The following is a 27575-nucleotide window of genomic DNA, read 5'->3' on the forward strand; positions in this document are numbered from 1 at the left end:
CTGCTGGTGTGCCCAGCACTGCATCTACCACAAAATAGCCACTCAATAAATGTTTGCTGCATGAACACATGATAGAAACAATTCCTTTCCTGTTTTGACATGGGAAAGTGAATCCTTCCCATGAGGACACAGACTGAGCAGACGTGATGTTGATGCTGTTGCTCACACAGGATTTCTCAGATTTCACAATGGGCTCATACATTCATTCAACAAGCATTTATTGAGCACCCACTAAGTGCCAGCCTCTGGGTCCCATCACATAGTGTATTAAAACTAGGCTTGTTCTAGTAGAGGTGGCAGCAAATTGTCAATTACCCCATTGACAGTGGGTTGACAGTTTTGTTGCACTTAATGCATAGAACATTAAAGCACTCAGGAAATATTAGCTGAATGAGTAATAATATAGAAAAACAATAACCACAAATTATTTTAAGTGTAACAACTCCAAAGCTCACATCCCTGAATCCTAATGCAGCAATCTCTTGGCAGCCCAGTCTGGGGTCATTTAATGTAAATTGTAAGAACATTACAAAAGCATAGGTTTTAGCTCTTGTATCTCTCCTTACTTTCACATGGTCAGGCAGAGAGCCCTTTAAGCTGGGAAAGTCAGAAGTTTCATTTGAAAGATGACAATTTACCAAAACCGTATGGAGGTGGCTGAGATCATTTACAAATGCGGCAAGTTTGTTTTCAAAAATTCGTGACAAATTTAATTTGAAATAAAACTTTACCCTTTGACTTAATGATGAGATTAACAGCAAACTTAACAATTTTTACTGCACATTTTCAACTGCTCCTCCAAAGGGCTTTATCAGCTTCCAATTTGGACTTCCTAGCATGAAGGACACTTAGGTTTTATTCTATAGCTCCCACAGAAAATAAGGGTTCTTTCTTTAATTAACTCCACTTGGTAACATCTTTCTTTATTCACTCAAGTAGAAGTTTTCCATTGGGATAACAGTGACTCCCCTTTCTAACTTGCAGGGATAGAGAAAGCCCTTACAATGATGGGCTCAAAAAGACTGAATGGCCACACTGTATGTAAGTTGGAAAAAAAAAAAAAAAAAGAACTCCTATCCCACTCAGTTTCTGTCAAAAAGCAACTAAATGCAGCCTCTATGTAAGTTGGAGCTGGGCTCCTGAGCATCCCGTCCTGAAATGTAACTCTATGATTCTCTGACTGTCCTGCATAAGCAAGAAGCTGACCTCACCACACAGGGACCCTCTGAGGAGCCACAGAAAGATTTACCCCATCAACTGTGGCAAAGACTCTCGTGGTACCGTCCTCTTAACAACCACAGAAGTACAGGGCTAAGTGTCTTTTGAGATTAGTATCACTACATTTTTCATTAATAACACAAATCAGATTTTTTAAGAGATGAAACTTCTATAAAAATAATCTTGGTATGCATACCCAGATGCTTACTTTACTGGAGGCCACCAGTGCTTACATACTTTTTGGAATTCGGTAAGTGGATCGATAAAGGAAAACTGGCAGCTTCTGTAACAAGCAACTCCAAATTGCAGTGGCTCAGCACAACGAACATTTATTTCCCACTCATGTCCCAGTCTAGGAGTGCTGGATGCTTCTCCTAGGTAATTCGTCTCCATGTGATGACTGGGGGATCTAAGCTCCTTATGGCTTGTGCCACCATCAGCTACAGGATATGGACTCCCTATCTACATGGAAAAAGAAGAGAGAGCAAAGAAAATGGTCTAGAGGAGTTTCTGTCCAGGCTTGGAAGGAGCACATGTCACTTTTTGTCCCATTCCAGGGCCAGTATACAGCATGTGTCTCCAACCTCAAGGGAGAGTAGGAAATTTAGACTTTCAGTGCACCTGGCAAGGGGAAAGACATTAGTGAGCATCTACCTAGTTTCTGCTACTAGATTAGTGCCTTATGATAATAAAATATGAAATGGGAGAAGTAGAAAGAGCCTAACACTTTAGAGTGCTGAAGAAAAGACCACCCTATTGTTATACCAGCAAAAGGAGGGAGAATCACTGAGTGATTAGGAGCATGTGCTTAGGAGTCACGCTACTTGAGTTTACATCCTGAGTCTACCACTTATTAGATAGGTGACATTAGATAAATTGCTCAATCTCTTTGCACACCAAATTTATCTTGAAATGGAGTATTGACTAATTACAGTATTGACCTCATAAAAGGGTTACTGTAAGGATTAAATAAGATAAAATATGTGAAGCACCTGTCCACTTTGGAACCTAAAAGAAAGGGTAATGAGGGAGTTTTGGCAGGACCCAACCTCTGACATGGTATAAAATGAGAGGTGCTAGAAAACACATCCCACAGGAGGAAGGGGGTATTAGGAAAGCATCCTCAACTTGGACCAGGAATTTCCCAGCTTTCCAACGATACAGACCAGCCAGATGTCAGATCAACTAGCCAACTTGTTAAAGATGAAATTGTTTTCTGCAGAAGTGGAAGTGCACCCTTAAACAGAATCTCAAGGAGAGAAAACTCAAACTCACAACTACTGAAACTAGGAACTAGAGCCCTTTAGAGAATGAGAGTCCCTCCTCTCCATTAATCTTTGCGTCTCTCTTCACATTTGCTTTCTTTTTCCTCACTGCAACCGACTTTCTTTGCTTTGTCATGGTAGAAAATGGCTACTGCCAATATTTACATCTCTTCTGTAAAAGAGAAAAACCCTACTGTAGAGCACATGGGACGTTATTCAGTTTCTTGTAATGAGCTGTAATAGAAAAGAAACTGAAAAAATATGTATGTATGTATAGGTACAATTGAATTGCTTTACTGTACACCTGAAACTATCATTGTAAATCAACTACACTTCAATTAATTTTTTTTTAATAAATAAAGGAGAATAACTAAACTATACCCAATTTCAAATTCCTAGGAGAGGATCTGATTGGTCCAGCTTGGTCAGGTACCACTCTTGGTCCATTCAACTTTGACCAGGCCAGTGAGGTCATGCTACAAAAACATGGCTTCTACAGTAATCCTATATATCAGGATGGGGAAGTGGTGCTTCAAAAAAAAAAAGAAAGAAAGAAAGAAAGAAAAAGTGCTTTTAGACTCTATTCTTCAGGTTTTTGATCACATACTGCCTTCTAATTTTTTTTCGCACTGACATTTCCATTATTGATTACCTTAGTTTTTCATGTGCTTATATATTTTCTCCTTAATTAAGTTACACTATGATATAAATGTGTACTCCCAAATTTGATGTGTTGAAACCTAACCCCCAAGGTGATGATATTGGGAGGTGGGGTCTTTGGGAGGTGATGAGGTCGAGGCTGGAGCCCTCACAAATGGAATTAGTGCCCTTATAAAAGTATGTTTAGAGAGTGCCCTTGCCCCTTCCACCATGTGAAGATACAATGAGAAATCTGTAGTCTGAAACCCAGAAAAGGGTTTCACCTGACCATGCTGGTGCCCTGACTTAGGACTTCCAGCCTCCAAAACTGTGAGACACAAATTTCTCTTTTTAACAAGCCACCCAATCTATAGTATTTTTGTTATAGCAGCTCAAAAAAATTAAGGCAGTTTACAAGTAATGAAGGCAAATACACTGTACAATTTTTCTTCTATTCCACAGGGCTAGCACATTGACCTCTAATAGGTGTAAAAAATATGTACTGAATAAAAGAATAAATGATTAATTGGAGCAGGGCAAGTCTTGCCAACTTAGTGGCTTTAAAGGATCAGTGTAACACCTTTGGATGACTAAGTTTCTTGAAGACAGTGGTTGAGTCATAAAGAGATGGTGCGGAGAAGTCAATGCTTTCCAGCTCTTTTTTTTTTTTTAGCCACATTGCAAATGACTGATTTGAGGCTTAAAAATTAACCTGCAACTGACTACTAATTATTTTTGCTTATCAATCCTCGGATGCTTCCACTTCACTGAATATTTTGACCCTTCCTCTTCTTGTCATCACTCACTCTGAAAACTGAACTTCAATGTAAACAGCAAAAAGAGTATTTTTCACCCTAATGTCACCATCATGGATGAGCATGGCAATTAAACTTAATGCTTATTTAGTATATTTGTTACTATAGCACTCAATTCTGTTTTTTTTTTTAAATTGAAGTATCATCAGTTACAAGGTGTCAGTTTCTGGTGTACAGTGTAATGTTTCAGTCATACATGTATTTGTTTTCATATTCTTTTTCATTATAGGTTACTATAATAAACCTATACTATAAACCCATGCACAGTGCCCTGGGTTTACAACAGTGATTCAGATCCAATGCCTCTCTCAAGGAGCTTACAATTAGGAGAAGTAATTAACAGGCAGTTACTGAGTAGCTAATATTCACCTTTTTCATATTTGTGTTTCTGCAGAAAACAGTCAACAAATGGACCTTTAGGGAAAACTTCTGTTCTATAGCATCTAAATAAAGAGAATCATTGGAAAGTCTAAAGTAGGTCAGGGTAAAAACACGCACCTAATTTAATGGCTGCAATTGTATGCATTCTCTAGTTACGGTAGCCATGGTCTGTATTTCTCTCCATCTATTTTCAAGTTGAAATCTGACCGCTGCAAAAGTGAAGGGCCACTTCTTTTTAATTTCTTTCTAGTCTTTTTCATCTATTTATTCTCATTGGCCTGGAGTTCAATTCCCAAAGGGCACAGTAATGAGAATGAATTCCCTGTGGGCCTGGGGAGTGATGAGTGGAATTGAGAGATAATTGCAGTCTTGAGACGTCAGCAAAGAAGGGATATGCATTTAACTCCACTTCCCTCCTTTATTATAGTGAACCATCAGAACACCTCCAGTGGTCACAAGGTGAGATATTTGAGAAACCTGTTTGTGGAGGGGAGTAGTCGTTGGCCCTTTTTCTTGGCTATTTAGCACTTATTCCTAGCATCCCAACACTTCTTAGCATCATCCAGTGAGAAGCCAAGTCAATTTCTCATCCCCTCCACTCCCTAAATAACGGACGAAACATCTCTTTGGAAACTCAATGGCCTAACTAGATACACATGAAAGACAGAGGTCAGTGTCAACCTCCTTCCTACAAATCTACCTAAATATTCCATTCCCCCATCACTTCCTCCAAATGTAACTGTGGAAGACACAACCAATTAACCAACCAACCAAAAAAACAACAGACACCCTAAATGCAAATGGACCAAAGATTCCTGGTGTTAGTCAGACTAAGGATTCGAATGTGAGAGGAACGCAAGCTTCTTGCTGGAGTTCCAGATCCCTTTGTACATGTAAGTACAAGGCTTGATTTTGCGGCAATTTGTGGCTCTCAAAATGCTACAGAATTAGCCGTCCTTGTGTGAGAACATGGTCCCATTATTTATTCAGAGTAAATAGTCACATAAAAGCCCAAAGGAGCTGTCAAAGCCAGCATTAGACAGGGCCTGCGGGCAGAACTGTTCTTTCTTATGTCTTCTTCAGGGGCCTTTTCTAAAGAAAGCATCACCACATATTTAAAACATGATGGGGCTGGTCTGACTTCATTTTGGGTGGTGCAAAACTTAGCCTGTTTTTTTCCAACTTGGGAAAACTGAAGTAGTGGCAATGCGGTTAACCTTGGGAGACTCACTACCTACTCCCCTCCCACATTTACAGATTGTTCCATTCTTACTTAGCTTCCTCTTCCAAAGAAATGTGGATTCATTGTTCCACCCGTACGCTATTCAGCTTCTGCCAGTTAACTGGTAACAAATTTCAACTCTTTCAGAGATGTTTTTTTTGGGGGGTTAATTTCTAGGGTCATATGTCACAATGCTTAGGTTTGTCGTCATCAAATTACAGCTGGGACTTGTCTGACCTAGACCTAGGAGAAAATACACAGAGAATCGAGCTTGACATTAGCCAAGGGCCTTTGTAAGATCTTTGTGCACTTTTAAACCTTAGTAATTTAGGTTGCAGGCCCTGTTAAAAATCATCTGCAAGTGGCTTTTAGAAGGCCATTTATTAAGTTTACAATAACTACATTAGATAAGCACACATAATGTATTTCCACCACCCACCCAGAATCCATGACAAATAAAAAAGGCTTCCATAGATGATAAGCTAGATTATGCCCTGTGGTTAGCAAGAATGAAGTCCATGAAAGTTGTGAGAAAAGAACTCGGTTTGTGTTTAAATGCCATTTATAACTTGTTCCTTTCACTACAACAGCCAAGCTGTTAAACTTCAAGAGTTAAAATGTTTAAAAGCTGTTCAAGGATTTTCTGATCTCTGAATTCTTAAAAAAAACAAAAGCATGTTCACCTTTTTTAAAATTATGTTTAAACAGTCACTTGGGGAAAAAAGTATGGGCAAAGGATGTGTTTAATAAAACCCAGCTGAGGAAGAGTTAAGGTCATTTAATGGCTGGGGACCTGGAACCAGAGGTGCTGGATGACACTCTCTGCTTTTCTCTGAGACTATTCCTGGCACTCTTGTGCCTTCCCTGCTGCCCTGTCTCTACAAGCACACTTGGGAATCAGTCACACAATTCAGGAACCAGCTTTGTGGCCAGCAAGCATCTATCCCTATTCCATATTCCATCTGGACCTGAGTTGGGCAGCGTTAGGGGCAAACTTTAGAAAATGGGAACTGAGTTCAGTCGTCCCTTTTCCAACCCAAAGGACTGCAGAAGCCACCTTCTGCACTGAATGAATCTCCCTGTGGGATTGAGGTACCCAGTCTTCAAGAGGTATTTGCCACTGACGGTGCCTAGATTTCCTGCCCGAGATGTGGATGTGGCCACACCCCAGCTCACTCTCTAAGCACCTGAGCTCTCTTTTCAGTAGTCCCTTCCAAAATCAGAGTGAGTTTGATATTGAACAAACCCGAGTTTTAATTCCAGCCCTACGACTTACCAGCTGTGTAACCTCAGGTCACTTCCCCTTTCTGAGTTCTCACTGCCTTATCTGTAAAAGGAGGATAATAATAGCACCGAACTCCATGGAGCGGTTGTGAGGATCGATGAGATGACGCATACAAAGCACGTCCTACAGTGCCGGGCACACCGTGAGGGCCCAACAGTCATTTGCAGTTATTGCAACAATCAACATGCACCTGGCAAAGTGTCTAGTTGCTTTGAGGTTAAAATCATTACAGTCCTAGATTCTTCCATTTTGACACAAAACACCTATTTAAATTGATGTTGTAAATAGTATTGATTAGGCCTAAATTTCACTTCTTTTAGTTATTTCTGAACTTGGACTCAAATTCTGGTGTCTATGTAGAGCTGGAATATTGCCACTTCCTGGTTGAAAGCAAAAGTCCTTAGTAATCAAAGCAGCTTAGTAATTCAATAGTTCTCTCCTATGAGAGCACTTAGCAGTTCTCTCTCTGAAATGGCTCTTGAATCTGTTCTTTCTCTTCCTACACTACTTTTGTTGAGTTATCATGACCTCATCCTGATCTCCCTGACTCCATAGCTCTATCACTAGGCAGCTGAGATGGGAAATACTGGGTGAACTTACAAACACAATAGAGATAACCCTTGAACAAGGCAGGGGTTGGGGCCAACTCTCCACACAGTCAAAAATCGAATAGGCTCACACCCCACCAAACAGGCAATTCCCCCAAACTGGTGGTTCTGCATCCCTGGATTCAACCAACCACAGATCATGTAGTCCTGTAGTATTTCCTATTGAAAAACAATCTACATATAAGTGGACTTATGCAGTTCAAGCCTGTGTTGTTCAAGGGTCAACTGTAAGCTGAAAATTCACATTCTAAAAATTTCTATTGCCGTGATTTTTTTGTTTGTTTTGGCCAACACATTTGCTATATTTGATATTTCACGTAACTATAAAGGAAGAAATTAGACTTTGAGGGTTTATCAAAAGGTAGAAGGTTGGGTTAAGGGAAGTCTCTGCTCTGCCTTAGCAAGGCCCACGGGGCACGGCACAGCCTACTCTGGCGTGCCTTTTCAGGCTCACCTGTTCCAGCTTCCTCTGTGAAGGAAGCCCCATCATCAGCCTCACTGAGTTACGAACTGCGTGGCCCAGGCTCCTCGGCACCCTGCTCTTTCATCCTTTCTGTCTTTGCAAACTTGTCTGCAGAAATGGCCTGCCTTTAGCCCCCTTCCACTTACCAAGCCTCTATTCAAATGTCATCTCCCAAGAGGAATACATCTGCAGGCAGAAGAATCTGGGTTTGAACCCTGGCTTTGTTGGGTACTGGTTCCATGACCTGGAGTAATAAATAACTTTCAGTTCTCTTGTCTGTAGGTAGCCCAGAGAGCTCCACATGCTGGAAATAAAAATCCAAGCACTTAACACAAATCCCTGCCTCTCACTAATTTGACCACACTGTCTCTCCATGAGTACAGTTTAAAAGCAATTCAGTTGTGGGTTTTTGTTTTTTTGTTTTTTTTTTTAACAGATTCCTTCTCCTCAAGTATTTTTGGGAATTGTCAGGTGAGATTGTTGAATACTAACTTTAATTCCAGGCCCAGTTGGTCCCCAAAGAGTACTTGGAGGAATTTTGCCCTGATTGTTACTGCAAAAGTCATCTCAGTCACCTAAAGGCAACAGACTTTCATTGCCAGTTGGAGCAGATTGGCTTCCAGTCAAGAGAAAAATCTACCACTAACCTTGCCACCATCTTGATCCTTCTTGCTCAAGCCTTTGGGTACCACCACTACTAACTCTTAGAAGTACCCTTTGAAACAAGAGAGAAAGCTCCCCTTTTATATGTTTTGGTCAATCAAAGATTTTCCAGTGCTGATTGGACTCCAGAGTTTTACAGCTCTTCACTCCCTGCAGAAAGGGATGGATTGTAAATACAGGGTGTGCATGTATCCAGAAATCGCCAAACCTTAAACTTTGACCAAATCTCTGAGTCAACTTAGTAGTAGTAAGTGATAGCAGTCTTCTCCCAAGGGCTCTCCCACTGTTTCCCCACTGAGAGTTCATTGGTCTCACCTGAGAGTTCAAGTCTTCCTTAAACTTCAACACCACATATGCAAATTGGCATACACCCATGGGATTGTTTATGTTATATGGATAATATTTAATCTCTCAAGGAAGCTTCCGTTACCATCCAGGGAAAATCCATGTGATATGTAAAATTAGGATAAGAATATCTATTAAGGATCCTGGACAGTGATAAATTAAATTATATTAAATGAGATAACATATTTAAAGTGACTGTGTAGTCCCAAGTACATAGTTCACTCTTAGGAAGATGTAAGCAGCCAGTGCCCCAAACCCCACAGTGGAAGAGCTCCCTTCTCTGTGCTCCCACAGTGATTAGAATGATTTTCTGTTTAGCTCTGACCACATTGTGTGGAAATTGTATTTCTCCCTGCTACACTGGTACCACCTCTTCCCATCTTTGTATTCTTATCACTTGCCCCCACCCTTGGCACCTGGTATATCATAGCCTCCTAGTAACTCTTGAATGAATGTGTTAAGAGGAAAATAGACCTGAGATAAGTAGATTCCAATTTTCCTTGGACAGTAACAATTTCAGCACATCTTCTGAAGCCAGGGTGCTCTTTTGTAGCTGCCTTATAAGCAAATCTAGGTGAAGGTGTTTAGTTATTTTTTGAGTCTCTATTACCAAGCTCCAGTGTCCTATACATGGTAGACATTCAATAGATGTTGGTTGACAATGATAACTGAGTTACTCTTATATTAATTGTTCAACCCATGACAAAATCCTAGACATTCTCATTAACCGAAATCCCTGAACACCTATCCCTCAAATAAACAAACAAAATATCTGCATTGCCTTACTGCTGACCCTACAAATGGCTCTTCAGAGGGCCTGGGCCTGTGGAATGGCTTGTAGTGAAGCTACGCTGTCACCCTCTGTTCTCCCCAAGTTACTGTACTGGTCTAGAGTCTGAAAGAGACTTCAGTTCCTAATTTAACCACCATTACAAGAGTGATTTTAAACTGGGACTCAGTTAGCTATATGCAATCAAATGGCTACAAGAGAACTGGAGAGGCACCAAACTCATGCTTCCCGCACCTAGATCCGCAGCATCACCGGAAAAGTATATTTTAAAAATATAGACTCCTTCCTGCATCCTTCCCCTACCCTACCCCTAGGTCTTTTATTCAGAAATCAGGACATGGGCCTAAGAATATGCATTTTCCAAAAACTCCCCAGGCAGTTCTGATGCAGCCATCTGGTTTCAGTGAGTGGATTTGCCTTTGGAAACATTGACTTCAGTCATCCATCAGGACTCAGTTAAGACTTTGCTAAATCCTTTGGTCCATTGTGTTACAAGGGATGTAGAAGCCAGGAAAGGAGAGGGCACCTGTGGAGTGGAGAGTGGTATGGCAGCATTCTCAGCTAACAGGACCTGACAGGGATGCAGAGATGTATGGGAGTGAAGGTTAAAGTATAAACCTAATGCTGAACCAAGGAGGATGCAGGAAGTGACATGAATAATGAAAGAAAAGGGTAACTCCAGAAACAGAGTTTTTGAGGGACAAGGACAGAGAGGCAGGCAGGAAGCCTGAGGAAGCCATGCAGCAATTCAGGAAAAGCTGCACAGAGGTTTGGCCCTGGGGATTTCCAACGCACAGGACAGGAGAGATTTTTGTAGCCAGGACCATACAAGGGGTTCCAGCCTGAATGCACGGAGATGGGGGTCAAGGCTGGGCCCCTTTCTTGTTTCAGTAAGGAGAGTTGTGGATGTTACCCAGGAGATAGAGAAGTGAGATGGCCCAGGGCCAGGGCCTTGGATGTTTCATTCTGAGAATTCCAAGGATAATGCAAGTGAATTTGAAGAAGAGCAAAATCAGAGAATATGACTCAAGGAAGTGATCTATTTAAGTGGAAAAATATTTGATGCTGATGATACTGGCCACTGTTTCACTAGACATTTTTAAGCAGAGAAAAGATATCAAAATCAGGCTGTTCCCAGGCCTTTGATTCCAAATGGAGGACTGGGAATAAACCTCTGAAGGCCCAGGTGAGCCAGGTGGTGTTCTCTAAATGGGACAAGAATCAAGAGCCCAGGTAGATGCACAAGCAGTCCCCTGACGCATGGAGGCACCATGGGGATGGGCAGAGAGCAGTCCAGGATGGCAGCATGGGACACACAGGAATACTGGGAATATTCTAAGAGAGAGGAAGAGTCTTGTATGTGAAGAGGAGACCCTACTCTGAATTCTGGGCTGGGTAGTTTACACTCACTGTTGATACTTCTCAGGCCTCTGCTGATCCACCGGACTTCTCAGCGCCTGTTTGGCCCCACACTGGCCCTCACCAGGGCATGTGGGAACTTCTGGGGCCCTGTGTGCCCTGCCCAGGGAATAAGGAACCAGAAGCACCATAATAGGCCCATCAGCCTAGACTCTACCAATGCTCTTGGTCCTAAAACAAATGAGATGTGGCACTGAGCCAAATGTGGGCTTCCTCTAGAGACATGGAGCCACCCATGGTCATGCTTAGAGAACCAAGCCACTAAGTCTGATATTCTCTGGTTTGCTTTTACCTAACTGGATGCTTCAATAGCTCCCCTATCACAACCCTGCTTCAAGGTTTGATCCTATAGTAGATACTGGGGTTTCCTTCCCCTTCTTTCCTTCGAACAGAACCCCAACTTTGTTCAGGTACCCATGTACTCAAAAAAAGCTTACCTCCCTCCCAGCCCCAGAAGTGGGCCTGATTATAGTAGGGAACATCTCACTGTCCTTGTCATATTTGTTCAGGAATCATGATGTGACCTAATTCCAGCCAAAGAAACATGAGGGGAAATCTCAGCACTTCTGGAGAAACTTTTTCATCTTCCAAGAGAGAGCTGCAGGAAGAAACCATTTCCCTCTTCCCTTGCAGATCGCCACATCTGGATGTACTGCCCAGGACTGCTGTGCCATCCTCCCTCCAGCATGAGGAGGAAGCCAGCTTCAAAGGTGAGACAGAGGAGGATGCTGAGAACATAGGTCTTTTAAGAGATTAGAGCTGAGCAATTGGGTCAACTAACTCAAAGTCCATTCTGCCCTGGATTTCCAATTACGTGAAGAAATACACTTCTTCATTGTTTAAAGCAATCTGAGTCACGGTTTCTACTACTTATAGCTGAATGCATTCTAATTGTTAAAGTCCCAAGAGGAAAGGGAAGCATCTGAACAGATCTTTTTCACTCTTTTCCCAAACCCCTAAAGAATGGAAGGTGGTTCCCGCTTGCTATTCCAGTCTCTTAGGGACTCCCCCCATCATATCCTCTCCCTTCCTGAATTGGCGTTTCTTCCTCTACATAGCCTCCAGTTTTTGTATTGTGTTTAGGACTTCTGTTTAACTGATGTGAATCCAAAAGGAAAAGGTTGTTTGATGCAATGGGATATAGGAAAAGGAAGAAGAGGAAAGTAAAGGTTATGGATGAAAATTATGAACAGTGTATAAAATGCTTAAAATGTTTCACATGCAGAGGTGGTCACTGCACACATACCCACAATGCAAGTCCAAGTCACCTGTCAAACCCAACTGGCCTTTAGGACCCTTTCTGTAGAACTGTGCTGTCCTATATAGTAGCTAATAGCAATTAGCCAACTGTTCTAGCCACGAGCCACAAATGACAATTAAAGATTTCAATTAAAATTAAATAAAATTTAAAATTCAGTTCTTCAGTCACATTAGCCACATTTCAATTATCAACAGCCACACGTGGCTACCATATTGGACAGGACAGACACAGAACATCTCTAGCTCTGTAGAAAGTTGTACTGGACAGCACTGTTAGAGGGGCATCTCTGTATTCAAAGTGAAATGATAACCAGAGAACCCATTGCAGGCTTAGGAAGCAGGAAAGATGGATGGCATAATGGCAAGAAAAGTTTTGTGGTGAGTCCCAGCTCTGCTGCTAACCTAACCTCTAGGAACCTTAGTTTTGTCCATGGCCATACCACCCTGAATGTGCCCAATCTCATCTGAACCTTAGTTTTTTCATAGTAGAAGTGGAGATAATAATTACCTAGCAGAAGTGTTGTGAGGACTAGAGTTGATATACATGGAACCCCTAGGAAGGCTCCTAGCACACGGCAGATGATCAACAGTAAATATTATCCCTGGTTTCCTTCCTTGGAAACAGGTTATACAAATTTTGTTCTGTTCATACAACCCTCTACGCCCTTGATACTCAAACCGTGGTCCCCAGACCAGCAGCAGCAGTGGCATCACCTGGGACTTTTGTTAGACTAGCCAACTCCCAGGCCCCACCCTAGAGCTATTGAATCAGAATTTAAATTTTAACAAGATTCTCAGGTGATTGGTATGCACATTAAAGGTTAGGAAGCACTGACCTATAAAGGCAAAAACTTAACATAAGTCAACTACATGGCCACACAAAAAGGACCTGGTTAGTGGATTATGGAACCCTAACCATAACTTGAAGAGTCTCTGAGAGTCTAATGGTGGAGCCCAGTAATGATGGGACCCTGGGTCAAGAAAGAGCTTCCAGGACAGAGAGCCCTTGCACCATCCTAGCAGGATAATGCTGCAAAAAGCAGAATCTGCCAGCTCCCTGGGTGGGTGATCTGGTGGCATCCCTGAATTCTCCCAGGAGGTAAGCTATTGCTGCATAACAAATCATTCCCCAAAGTTAATGGTTTAAAACAACAATACAGTAATTTTTTATTATCTCTCTCAAGTTTCTGTAGGTCAGGAATTCAGACAGGGCACCAGATCTAGGGCCTCAGCTGGAAGACTTACAGGCTGAGGGCTGGAAGCATCTGAAGGCTCATTCAACCACATGTCTGGCAGTGATTCTGGCTGTCAGTAGGGGCTGAGTTAGCACTGACTAACTGGAACACCTACACATGGCCTCTCCACGTGGGCTGTCTTCCTCAGAAAATGGTGGCTGGAGTCCAAGGACAATCAGAGAGTGAGCGGAAGAAAGAGAGAGAAACAAATAGAAGCCATATTGCATTCTATGACCTAGCCTTGGAAGTCAGGCAGCTTCACTGCTGCCACATTCTGTTGGTCACAGTAATTACCCAGGTTGAGAGGGAGGAAACAAAATAATAGAGGTACATCAAATTCACATGGTAAGAACACCTGGTAGAAACTGATATTTTTGTGATGGCCATATAATGGAGGCCATCTTACTATAGACATCTTTGAAAACCAAATATGCCCCATGAATATTATTTTTCTTTCGAGTTATTCGAGATCTCAAATCACCATGCCTACCACCATTATAAACAAGTTCTTATTTAGTGTCTTCCATTTGGAGGGCACCGTATTCTGACTGAGATTTATTTTATAGCATAAGTTACAGGATGTTCATCTCCCTTTGGTGACCTTGTTCTTGGGGATCCTTTCATTTTTTTTTTCCCCAAACAAGATAGTTTCAAAGTTAGTTTCACTTTCCATTTGGTCTGGTTATTTTGCATTATTTCATTAAAGTTGAACTCTTTGAATGTGACATCAAAGGACCTCAAAAATAAGGTGAGAATAAACGGCATAGGTAAAGAGAATGGCTCATTCACCAGTATTAAGTTCCCAGATAGGTTTCTGGCTGCTCTATAGCTTAAGATTCCTTGCTACTGGCAAATGAAATAATTACAGCCAAATGTGCCCATGCGTTAAAATTCTGACTTCCATTTTTTGTCACTATCTAACTACCTTATATTTTCAGACTGAAACTTTTCTCTGTGCATTTTCATCTTCATAATAAAACTTTCTTGGCAAGACTGATTTCAATCTGTTTAGTGGTTCTCGTATCAGAGTAGAATCAGGAAGGAGGGAGGAAGAGATATAGTTTTCTAGACATAAAATAAAAAATGCTAGTGTTCGTTTCTCATTAAAAAAAAAAAGGCAAAAACTACAATTGAATCTGGCCTATAGTCATCCATCCTAAATAATGGAGGAAGAGAAGCACGAGGCAACTACATATAGCCTGGGCACAGATTTTTTAGCGTTTCTAATTCTACGCAATCTTCCATGTTCTCTTTCACCAAAAAGTCACGTTGTAACATCTTATGGTTAGAAGATCTGCCGCTGGGACAGACCTTTGTCCCCACACTTCCTAACTGCTGTTAACATCTCAGGGTTCCTGTTATCTCTTTCTTCTAGAAATTCCACACACACACTCACAGTCATTAACCACGAATGTATATATTCACTCACACACAGAGTCATTCCCAAGCACATGTGCACGCACACACGCGCGCGCACACACACACACACACACACACACACACAAACTAGCCTAGTACAACCCACCTCCTGACTTTGATGCCTATGCAGCTACTTGGCCATCCCTTCCCTCCCTTGAACAGCAGGAGGAAAACCTTCCATCTTTGGGGATCTTTCTACATGACAGTAGTGATATTCACATCCAAGACTCACTCACCCAGGGTCCTGAATTTCTCCTGTGCCAACAGTATTTGACTCCACCCTATTCTTTTCTGCTGCTGAAGATTATCAGAAAGCACTTAAAAGTGAGTAACATTTGCATGGGGTTAACCTTGAATCTGTCCTAATTTATTTTTAATTTCACAAAATTCTATCAGTGTTATGAATTCAGTTGTGTCCCCACCAAAGATTCACCAAAGTCCTAACCCCTAGTACCTGTGAATGTGACCTTATTTGGAAATAGGGGTTTTGCAGATGTAATCAAGTTAATATGAGACAGTTAGGATGGAGAATGATCCAACATGACTAGTGTCCTCATAAGAAGAGACAAGGTCAGACACACCCAGGGAAGGCACCACATGACAACAGAGGCAGAAACTGGAGTGATGCAGATGCAAGGCAAGGGCCAACAAGGACTACTGGCCACCACCAGGAGCCAGGCAGGAGCAACAAATGACAATCCAGCGTCAAAGAGAGAATGGTCCTGCTGACACCTTGATTTCAGACTTCTACACTCCAAAACTGTGAGAGAATATGTCTCCCTTGTCTTAAGCCGCTTAGCTCATGATCCTTTGTAAAGGCAACCCTAGGGAATGAGTACAATAAGTACTAAAATCAGTGGCTCCTCATAGGCCTCATGACTGAGGAGACAAAATGGTACATTGTTGCAAGGACAAGTGTAAGGAGGGAACAGGGGAGCCAGGCTGGGCAGGAGCCTGAAGCCTGAAGCCTGAAGCCTAGTTGTTTTAATCCGCTCGGGTCACTATAACAGAATCCCATAGACTAAGTGGCTTAAAAACAACAAAATGTATTTCCCATAGTTTTGGAAGATGGGAAGTCCAAGGCCAACACCCCAGAAGATTCGGAGTCTGGTGGGGACCTGCTTCCTAGTTCATGGATGGCCCTATAACTTCACATGGCAGTAGGGGGAGGGAGCTCTCCAAGGTCTTTTTTATAAGGGCACTAATCAAATTTATGAAGACTCCACCCTCATGACCTAAGCACCACCCAAAGGGCCCACCTACAGAGAATTTTGAGGGGACACAGATATTCAGTCTATAGCACTGGTCTTCTGTTAATATCTATATACCCCTGCAATCTGCATCAAGCAACTATTTGAGAGACCATATTTGTTCTAGCTCTTTCAGGAAATTTAATATGCAGCCATGATAGTCTGTAGCTCCTCAAAAGATAAACGCTTATCCCTGTGCACATTTGCACTTATGTTTATGGAAGTCTTAGGTATAGTTGTGTGTGTTCTGCATGTTTCTTGATGAGCAGCAGTCCATGGAATGTATTCCTGACCGTGGTGCATTTCCTGCTTTCAAGGCCAGTAGGTCAATTGCTCCAGTTAATGGTGTACCTTGGGTATGCTGAGGCTACCCCTTTAGGTACATTGGTTGGAAAAGATCTGAACCAGGAAGCAAAAAAAAAAAACCCCAAAAAACAAAAACTTCTTGGGAAGCTAAGAGCACAGACATGGTCAGAGAGCAGAACAGATTCCAGGTAAGAAAAGAATAATGTATATTAAAAGAAGAAGGAAAAGAAGTTCTTATTTATCACATCAATTGTACCTATGCTAGGTATTTCACATTTATATTAGTATCTCATTCTTACAGTATCTTAAGGCATGGGTGTCACGTCCACTGTAAGGATAGTGAAATTGAAGTTCAGAGAGCCTAAGTGGTCTGCTCAAAGTCACACAGCTAGAAGTGGAAGAGCTAGGATTTGAACCTAGTTATGTCTGAGTCTGAATCCTGACATGTAGTGAGAACTCAAACATTAGATCACCCTTTAGAAGGGCTGTTCAGATTTATCCGAACTGAGGAAGAAATCTATATTCTTTGATTACCAACTTTAACTTGTAAGTAGCCACATCTTTTACATTATATATGTCTGTCTGTCTTAGAAGGTTAGGTCAGCATGCGTTGTTAACATCATGAATTACTGAGAGCTGGGATTTAGGAAATTACTATGGCAATTTTACCTCCTTCCTCCACTGTAATAAAACTCTCAATTTTTAGCTAGGATTATGGCCACATTTCTTGGTTTCCTTTACAGCTAGATGTGGCCACATCTCGAATTGTTATCCAGTGGGAAGGAGATGGAATTGTCATGCAGTTTCAGTAAACTTTCTCAAAGAAAGCAGAAACATACCCTTTGCCCCTTTCTTCTCCATCCCTTCTTCCTGCTTGGAGTTTGGATCTGATGGCTTGAACTTTAACCACCATCTTGGACCCTGAGGACAGATGTCTCACTCTAGAAATACAGAGCAGTGAGTTTTGAAGAGTCCAAGTCTCTGAGGACTTTGCGAAGCAGAGTTGCCATTCATTCCTGGACTATCCTCCTCCTACTTGTACGCAAGAAAGAAAAATGTTTGTCTTATTTGAGCAATTGTAATTTGAATCTTCATTACTTATACCCAGTGCTAATCCTAACCAATACAGGTTCATTAGAGAGACAGGGATTGCCATGTACCAGCAGCTTCCCAGGTCATGGAGTCTTCTATCCCTTAAAAAAAAATTCCCTAGCTATTTTCATAAACTCCTCTCCTTCCAAAAAACCTAAAGCCCTCAAGTCAATTACTGAGTACTCAATTCCCATCTATTGCCAATAAAATCAATTAAACTTGTTTAAGTTTTATATTTTTCTCTATTTCTTTATTTTTTTCTCAGTCACTGGTACTTTCACTTGCACCCGCTTTTTAATCTGGTTTGTCAAACTTGTGTCTTCATGCACTTTTAAAGCCTTCATTATAGTTCACATGTTGAGAGATCATATAACACAAGACTCTGATAGTTTTACCAGCTCCCTCTCCTCAATGGTGTAAGGTTGAAGGATCAGAAGGAAAGACTGAAGAGTAAAGGGAAAATGAAATGAAAGACTCTCAGCAGTTCACCAGGAGGCTTTGTCTAACTTTTTACCAAGAATGTCTCTCTGTTATAGCTTTGCTTTCTCTCACTTTTAATAAGAATGTAAATCCACTGACCAGAAACTCTCCTTTATCCTCTGTATTCTACCATCATCTCATGAATATTTAATAAGCAATTACATATTCACAACAATGGAAGGGAAACCCAAAGGCTGAAACTCCAATCTTCATTTATAATAGTTTATAATTTCCTTTGAAAACTGTTCATTAATTCATTAGACCAGGAGCTTAAAGAAAACGTGTTACTTCAGCAGGAGGTGGCCCAAGGGGGAACACAGGAGAGAGACTGGGGCAGAGGGATGGTGCTGGAGGAGGCATTACACACTCTCGGGGGATCACCATTCCAACCACCCTACACTCACACACAGTCCATTCTCTATTATGGGTCAAACTTCATGCAAGCTCCACCCAGCAGCTGCCGTTTGACCTCCCTGCCTCTGTGAGTGTCATGGCAGTGTGACTGGTTGTGCCCTTAGCATAGGGTGGCAAGAAAGAATGGAGGGAACCAGAATTCAGCCCCCAGGAGGTACCTCTCCTACAAGATGGGCTCTAGAACTCCAGAGTGATTTAGAATTTATAAAGCCAATTCAACTGGACATGGGAGTGCATAGTTTGGGGAGGTACTTCCCTAGAGTTGTATTGTTTTCAAGTTTGGTTTAGTCAGTTCCTCACAGCCAGTCTGCATGGATGCACAACCATGTCTGCTCCCTGAGGGCCGCATCTACTTGTTATCAGTTCCACTCACTTTTCTCACTGAAAGCAGTAGAATGAAGTGAGCCTGTGGGCTACCCACACTCCCTGGTACTACCTCTGACCTGCCCAACAGCAGATGGGCTTCAGGGAACTGTTGCTTGACCCCAAGTCCATCAAATACATTGCCTCTGTGCCTTCAAGGCTTGTCTAGAAGAGAAGCCCAATAAATCTTCAATGAAATCAGCCAGCCAACTCTCAGGATTTGACTGAGAAAAATATTTGGCTGAAATAAACCAACTGCTACTAACAAAAAATGAGAAAACTGATGGTAATGGAAGGATACTGAGGCAAAATGAAATAGCAATAATCTAACAATAGTAAGAGCTAACACTTAGTGAATCTTTACTGGGTCAGGTGTTATGCTATATACTTTATATATTTTGAATAAAAGTTATGTATTTTGCAAACAGTTTCTCCCAGTCTGTGCTTGTCTTCTCATTCTATAGTCAGTACTTTTCTCAGAGAAAAAAGTTTTTTTTAATTTACTGAAGTCCAGCCTATCAATTCTTTCTTTCACGGATTATGCCTTTGGTGTTATATCTAAGAAATCACTGTTATATGTGAGAGCATCTAGATTTCCTCCCATGTTATCTTGTAGGAGTCTTATAGTTTTGTGTCTGACATTTAGGTCTATGATTCATTTTGTGTTCATTTTTGTGAAGTGTGTAAGATATGTTTCTATATTCTTTTTTTTTTTTTTGCACATGGATGCCCAGTTATTTCAGCACCATCTGCTAAGAAAACAATCTTTGCCTTATTGTATTGCCTTTGCTCATTTTCAAAGATCAGTTAACTATATTTATGTGGGTCTATTTCTTGATTCTCTGTTCTATTCCATTAATCTCTCTGTCTGTTCTTTCACTACACTGTCTTGATTACTGTAACTTTATTATAAGTCTTAAAATTAGGTAGTGTCAGTCTTACAACCTTGCTCTTTTCCTTCAGTATTGTGCTGGCTATTCTGCATCTTTTGCCTATCTACATAAACTTTAGAAGAAGTTTGCCAATATTCACAAAATAAATTTCTAGGAATTCTTATTGGCAATGCACTGAATCTATAGATCAAGTTGGGAAGAACTGACATCTTGACAATATTGAGTTTTCTTATCAATGAACATGGCATATCCCTCCATTTATTTAGCTCTTCTTTTATTTCTTCCATCAAAGTTTTATAGTTTTTCTTGGACACCACATAAAAATCAAGGGATCAATTCAAGCAGAAGATATAGCAATTGTAAATATGTATGTACCCGACATAGAAGCACATAAATATATAAGGCAAATATTAACAGAATAAAAGGAGAAATTGACAATAACACAGCAATAATAGGGGACTTCAACACCCCTCTTACATCAATGGACAGATCATCCACAAAGAAAATCAATAACGAAATACAAGCCTTAAATAACACATTAGACAATATGGACTTAATTGATATTTACAGAGCATTCCACCAGAAAGCAGCAGAATACACATTCTTTTCAAGGGCACATGAAACATTCTCCAGGATAGATCAAGTGCTAGACCACAAAACAAACCTCAGTAAATTTTAAAAAACTGAAATCATATTAAGCATCTTTTCTGACAACAATACTGAGACTAGAAATCAACTACAAGGGAAAAAAAACACAAAAAACACAAACGAGGGAGGCTAAACAATTTGCTGCTAAATAACAAATGGATCACAGAAGAAATCAAAGAGGAAATCAAAAATACTTAGAGACAAGTGAAAATAAAAACATGACGATCCAAAACCTATGGGATGTGGCAAAAGCAGTTCTAATAGGGAAGTTTACAGCAATATAAGCTTATCTCGGGACACAAGAAAAATCTGAAATAAACAATCTAACCCTACACCTACAGCAACTAGAGAAAACAGAACAAACAAAACCCAGAGTTAGTAGAAAGAAAGAAATGATAAAGATTAGAGCAGAAATAAATGAAAAAGAGACCAAAAAACAATAGAATAAATCAATGAAACTAAAAGCTGATTCTTTGAATACACAAACAAAATTGATAAACTTTTAGCCAGACTCATCAAGAAAAAAAGAGAGCGGGCCTAACTCAATAAAATCAGAAATGAAGGAGAAATTACAACCAACACCAAAGAAATATAAAGGATCATAAGAGACTACTGCAAGCAACTATTTGCCAATAAAATGGACAACCTAGAAGAAATGGATAAATTCTTAGAAAGGTATAATCTCCCAAGACTAACTAGAAAGCAGTAGAAAATATGAACAGACCAATTACCAGTACTGAAATTGGATCAGTAATTTAAAAACTCCCAGTAAACAAAATTTGGCTTCAGATGGCTTCACAGGCAAATTCTACCAAACATTTAGAGAAGAGTTAAGATCTATCCTTCTGAAACTGTTCCAAAAATGACAGAGGAAGGAACATTTCCAAACTCATTCTATGAGGCCACCATCACACTGATACCAAAACCAGACAGAGATATCACACAAGAAAAGAAAATTACAGGCCAATATCACTGGTGAACATAGATGTAAAAATCCTCAACAAAATATTAGCAAACTCACTTCAACAATACATTAAAATGATTATACACCATGATCAAGTGGGATTTATCCCAAGGATGCAAGGATTTTTCAATATTCACAGATCAATCAATGTGATACTCCACATTAACAAACTGAAGAATAAAAACCTTATTATCATCTCAATAGACATAGAAAAAGCTTTTGATAAAATTCAATATCCACTTATGGCAAAACTCTCCAGAAAGTGGGCAGAGAGGGAACATACCTCATCATAATAAAGATCATATATGACAAATTCACAACTAACATCATACTCAGTGGTGAACAACTGAAAGCATTTCCTCTAAGATCAGGAACAAGACAAGGATGTCCACTCTCACCACTTTTTTCAACATAGTTTCAAAAGTCCTAGTCACAGCAATCAGAGAAGAAATGGAAATAAAAGGAATACAGATTGGAATGAAAAATGTAAAACTGTCACTGTTTGCAGAAAACATGATAATACACACAGAAAATCCTAAAGATGCCACCAGAAAACTACAAGGGCTCATCAAAAAATTCACTAAAGTTGCAGGATAAAAAATTAACACACAGAAACCTGCTGCATTTCTGTACACTAACAATGGATTATTAAAAAGAGAAATTAAGGAAACAATCCCATTTGCCATCACATGAAAAAAAAATACTAAGAATAAACCTACCTAAGGAGACAAAAGACCTGTACTCTGAAAACTCTAAGATGCTGATGAAAGAAACTGAAAATGACACAAACAGATAGAAAGATTTACTGTGTTCTTGGATTGGAAGAATCAAAATTGTTAAAATGACCATACTACAAGGCAATCAACAGATTCAATGTCATCCCTATCAAATTGCAAATGGCATTTTTCACAGAAGTGGAACAAAATTTCGTTAAATTTGTATGGACATACAAAAGACCCTGAATAGCCAAAAAGAATCTGGAGGGAGAAGAATGAAGCTGAGGGAACCATGCTCCCTGATTTCAGACTACACTACAAAGCAATAGTAATGAAAACAGTATAGTACTGGCACAAAAACAGACATGTCAATGGAATAGGACAGAAAGCCCGGAAATAAAACCATGTACTTATGGTTAATTAATCCACGACAAAGGAAGCAAGACTATACAGTGGAGAAAAGATAGTCTCTTCAATAAGTGATGCTGGAAAACTGGACTGCTATATGTACAAGACTGAAATTAGAACATTCTCTAACACCAAATACAAAAGTAACTCAAAATGGATTAAAGACCTAAATGTAAGACCACATATTGTAAAATTCCTAGAGGAAAACATAGGCAGGACACTCTTTGACATAAATTGCCTCAATATTTTTTTGGAACCATCTCCTAGAGTAATGGAAATTAAAGCAAAAATAAACTAATTGGACCTAATTAAACTGAAAAGCTTTGCACAGCAAAGGAAATCATAAACAAAACGAAAAAAAAACCTACAGAATGAGAGAAAATATTTGCAAACCATGCGACCAACAAGAGCTTAATTGCCAAAATGTACAGACAGCTCATACAGCTCAATATCTGAAAACCTAACAAACCAGTCAAAAAATTGGCCAAAAACCTTAACAGACATTCCTCCAAGGAAGACATACATGTGGCCAACAGGCACAGGAAAAGATGCTCAATATTGCTAATTTCTAGAGAAATGCAAATCAAAACCACAATGAGTTATCACTTCCCACTTCATATAGAATGGCCATCATTAAGAAGTCTACAAATAATAAATGCTGGAGGGGTGTGGAGAAAAGGGACCCCTCCTACACTGTTGGTGGGAATGTGAATTGGTGCAGCCACTGTGGAGGACAATATGGAGGTTTCTTAAAAAACTAAAAATCGAGTTACCATATGATCCAGCAATCTCACTCCTGGGTATATATTCGGAGAAAACTCTAACTCAAGAAGACACATGCACCCTAATGTTCATAGCAGCACTTTTTATAATAGCCAAGACATGGAAGCAACCTAAATGTCCATAGATAGATGAATTGACAAGATATGGTGTGTGTGTGTGTGTTTATGTATATGTATGTGTATGTGTGTGTGTGTGTGTGTGTGTGTGTGTGTGTGTGTATCTATATATAAATTATATAAATGAAATACTACTCAGCCATAAAAAAGAAGAAATAATGCCATTTGCAGCAACATGGACCTAGAGATTATCATACCAAGTGAAGTCAGACAAAAGAGGAATATCATACAATATCACCTACATGTGGAATCTAAAAAAAAAAAAATGATACAAATGAGCTTATTTACAAAACAGAAACAGACTCATAGACAGAGAAAGCAAACTTATGGTTGCCAAAGGGGAAATGGGTGAGGAAGGATGAATTTGGAATTTGGGATTAACCGATACACATTACTATATATAAAACAGATAAACAACAAGGTCCTACTGCGTAGCACAGGGAACTATATTCAGTATCATATAAGAATCTATAATGGAAAAGAATCTGAAGAAGAATATACATATACACACCACTGAATCACTTTGCTGTATACCTAAAACATTGTAAATTAACTATACATCATTAAAAAGTAAAATTAAAAAAAGTTTTAGTTTTTCTCATATAGATCTTTCATATATTTTGTTAGATTTATACCTAATGAATACAGTTGGGAGGTGATATTAAAGGAGTTGTGTTTTTAATTTTAAATTCACTTGTTCATTGCTGGTGTCTAGGAAAGTGATTGACTTTGTATATTAAATTTTTAGCCTGCAACCTTACTAAAATTACTTATTAGTTCCAGGAAGGGTTTTTTTCATTAATTATTTTGAGCTTTCTCTGTAGACAATCACATCACATGCAAAAACAATTATATATCTCCCTTTCTCAATCTGCATTCCTTTTCTTATCTTATTATATTAACCAGGATTTCCAGTATAACGCTGAAAAACAGTAATGAGAGAGGACATTTTTGCTGTGTTCTTAATCTCAGTGGGAGACATTATGCTATATACTTTACATGCATGTCTCAGAAAGTCCTTGCAGAGACCCTGTGAGATAAGAACTATTGTAATTCTTATTTTTTCACGTGAGGATACTGAATCCCAGAGAGGTCACATCCAAGTTGTATGTACTTGTAAGTGATTAGAGATGAGAATTAAACTCTTATATTCTGCCTCCACCGTTTGGCTTCTTAACCACTCTTTCTGGCACTAAGACATCCTGTGAAAAACTGTCAAGATCCAGAGACATTCAGACTTTTCAAGCAAGTACACAGATCCACTGAGGTATAAAGATCAGCACATACTGCAAACGTGACTCAATTGATTTTAACATTCAGAATCTATCTAAATTATACTTTAATAGATAAGCTCGGTAGAATCAGCCTGATGAATTTACCATATTCCTCTGTTACGATTAATTTCATCACATGCATGCTTCTAGGCTTGACACTGTTAGCCATCATACAACACAAAATAATGTGACACTGATCTGGAGGTCCCTATTCTAAATTACAATGGGTATTTTGGAAGTACAAATACAGATAGTGGCATCATCTGAAATCATTTAATAAGAGCAAACTTGATGAGACTAAATATTGTCATCATAGGCAATATCCAAGGCTTGTATGCCCAGAAATGGCTTAGCTTTTGTACTGGAAGGGAGAAGAAATAAATCAGTCTTCATCCAGTATGCCCAGAAACAATTTATAACTGAGATTAGTTTTGGGGAAGGGCCTCTCTTTAAGCAGAAGTATCACTTTTCCTTTCTGTGTAAACTTCCCACTAAATGAGATTCAGCTGAGCTCTGACTTAGCCGCTAAGAGCCGGAAGATAAATTATTGCTGAGTTTCTGGAAGTGCACAGTTCATGGCACAGAGTAAGCTCCAAAGATTGACACACTGTAACTGACTATACTTTAATTTAAAAAAGGGAAAAAAAGTAATTGCTAAATGACTGAATGAATAAATGAAAGAAACACACCGTATGGATTTGGGGGGAGGGTGGGGAATGGGTTATATTCTACTCTACTTACATCTGTGTCCTGAATATGGTGATTTGTAAGAGGATCCAGAGTGAGTGAGGGTCCAAACTCTGGACTTCCTATGCACTCACGGTTCCTCTGGGCATGAGAAGAAGAGAGCAAGTGGGAGAGAGCTTATCTGCATCAGGACCCCAGATGTCTCATGGGAGATTCAGGGATTGGATGTGGTGAGGCTCAGAGACACCTCAGTTGTTGGCACCCCAGTCCTCCAGTCACATTCACCCTCAGAAAGAGACTGTAGGTGCTGTATTCATCTCCTGTTGCTACTGTAACAAATTATTGCCAATCAGATAGCTTAAAACAACATACATTTATTCTCTTACAACTCTGGAGGCCAGAGGTCCAAGCTCACTATCACTTGGCTGAAATCAAAGTGTTGGTAGGACTACACTCCTTCCAGAGAGAAGCTCTCGGGGAACACCCATTCCTTGCCTCTTCTGGCTCTGGTTGCTGCCCCATCCCATGGCTTACGGCCACATCACTCCAATCTTCAAGGCTAGCAACTTCAAATCTCTCTCCACTCTCACTACAGATCATTTTCTCTTCTTTGTCTGGCAAATCTGCATCTGCCCCACCCTTGTAAAGGATACATGTGATTACATCTGGAGCCCACTTTGAGCATCTAAACTCAAGAACCTTAACTTAATCACACCTGCAATGACTTTGCCATATACCTTAATATTCAGTTTCCGGGGATTAGGACCTAATGTCTTTGGGGGTCATTATCCCTACTACAGGGGCATGAGGCTGACCAAGGGGCCTGTGACAGAAGAGCCCTCCGGCCAGTTCCCCAGGAATGATGCTATTGTTCTAGGGTGAGGGAGTGCTGCTAAAGAGCAGCTCAGATTTAATGATATATGTCAATCTGCCATCTGAATGCAATTTATTTAGGTTGTTAATATAAAGATCTGCTCATCATTCAGCTGCTTTGCATCACGTAGTCAACCGCACAATGATTTGTTTTCTGGGTTTGTTTTTTTTTTTTTTTTTGGCCTGGAGCATGATTTCCATTTAATTAATGCTGTAAAAATAAATGTGAGCACATTTATGTGGAAGTAAGTTACAAAACGTTAAATTTAGCATACATTTTCCTGAGGTGTGGCTCATTCATGACTTCCGTTCCTATCAGCTTGTGTTTGCACAGCTGGTAACTGTAAATTCCACATGAAGACGGTGTTTGAAAATCAGCAGACATTTCACCGAGCTTGGGGCGGAATTTGTCACTGCTGAATTCTGTGATGATCTATATTCTTAGTCTGTTGACTTTGGGTTGGTGGGGAGGGTAAGGACGATAGTGCCACTCAGGCGGAAGGCCAACGTTCACCCAGCTTGTCAAAGCACGAGATACTTGTCCAGGGAATTTTTTTTCTGGTCTAAGCACAGAAAGGAACACTGAGTCATCCCACTTGCTTGAGAAACAGGTATAATTCTGGCATCAGGAGGAGGGGGCTGAGAGGTCAGAGTTCAGCTATACCTCTGATTAACCACAGGCTCAGAGGTCTGGAGGGCGGGAGGCAAAGGATGTTACAGAAGGTATCAGAGTGGACCAACTTTCTAACAACCATCCTCCTGTCAATGAGGGCTCCAGTGCCCTTCTCTCTTGCTCCTCATCAGCAAGAGGTGCCTGGCCCATTTTTTTCTAATGGCCTGGGAAGGTTATCTCAGTTGCAAAAGTGTGCACAGTGGGATAGGTCTTCAGATGAAAAAGCCGTCCCAAGTGAGTCCCTCTTCTTTGGTTTCTGAGAGGCTCAGGACGGCTTGCGAAGGAAAATGGATCTTTAGCAGCTGCCCTCAAGGTTACCAGCAACAGCACTCCTCTCTCCCCGTCAGCCCCTGCCAACTCCATGAAAAGTACATATTCTCCTTCACAAGGACCCACGAGGCCACCAGTCAATGGCCGGCAGAAATGGAAGATCGATTTCAGATTTATCTCTGCTGGGAATTAAGTATATTCCTTAGAAATAATGAGTTATGAGGTCATCAAGGGCTTGTTCTTTTTCCTGCTTGCAGAGAGATTTTAATTTTAGAAGAAAAAGTGACTAATGAACAGGACATTCTAATTCCAGTGATGTGCTTTTTCCCACTTGAATG

At 40.3% G+C, this 27575-nt stretch overlaps 1 long non-coding RNA gene across 1 annotated transcript in view; it reads right to left on the minus strand.

The window, feature by feature from the left end:
- LOC135319739 (uncharacterized) overlaps positions 1-27575 on the minus strand; it is a 362830-nt gene that overhangs the window by 196613 nt on the left and 138642 nt on the right. The gene's annotated exons all lie outside the window — the stretch shown is intronic.

This window comes from Camelus dromedarius, chromosome 3 (assembly GCF_036321535.1).
Source record: "Camelus dromedarius isolate mCamDro1 chromosome 3, mCamDro1.pat, whole genome shotgun sequence".
NCBI classification, from domain to species: domain Eukaryota; kingdom Metazoa; phylum Chordata; class Mammalia; order Artiodactyla; family Camelidae; genus Camelus; species Camelus dromedarius.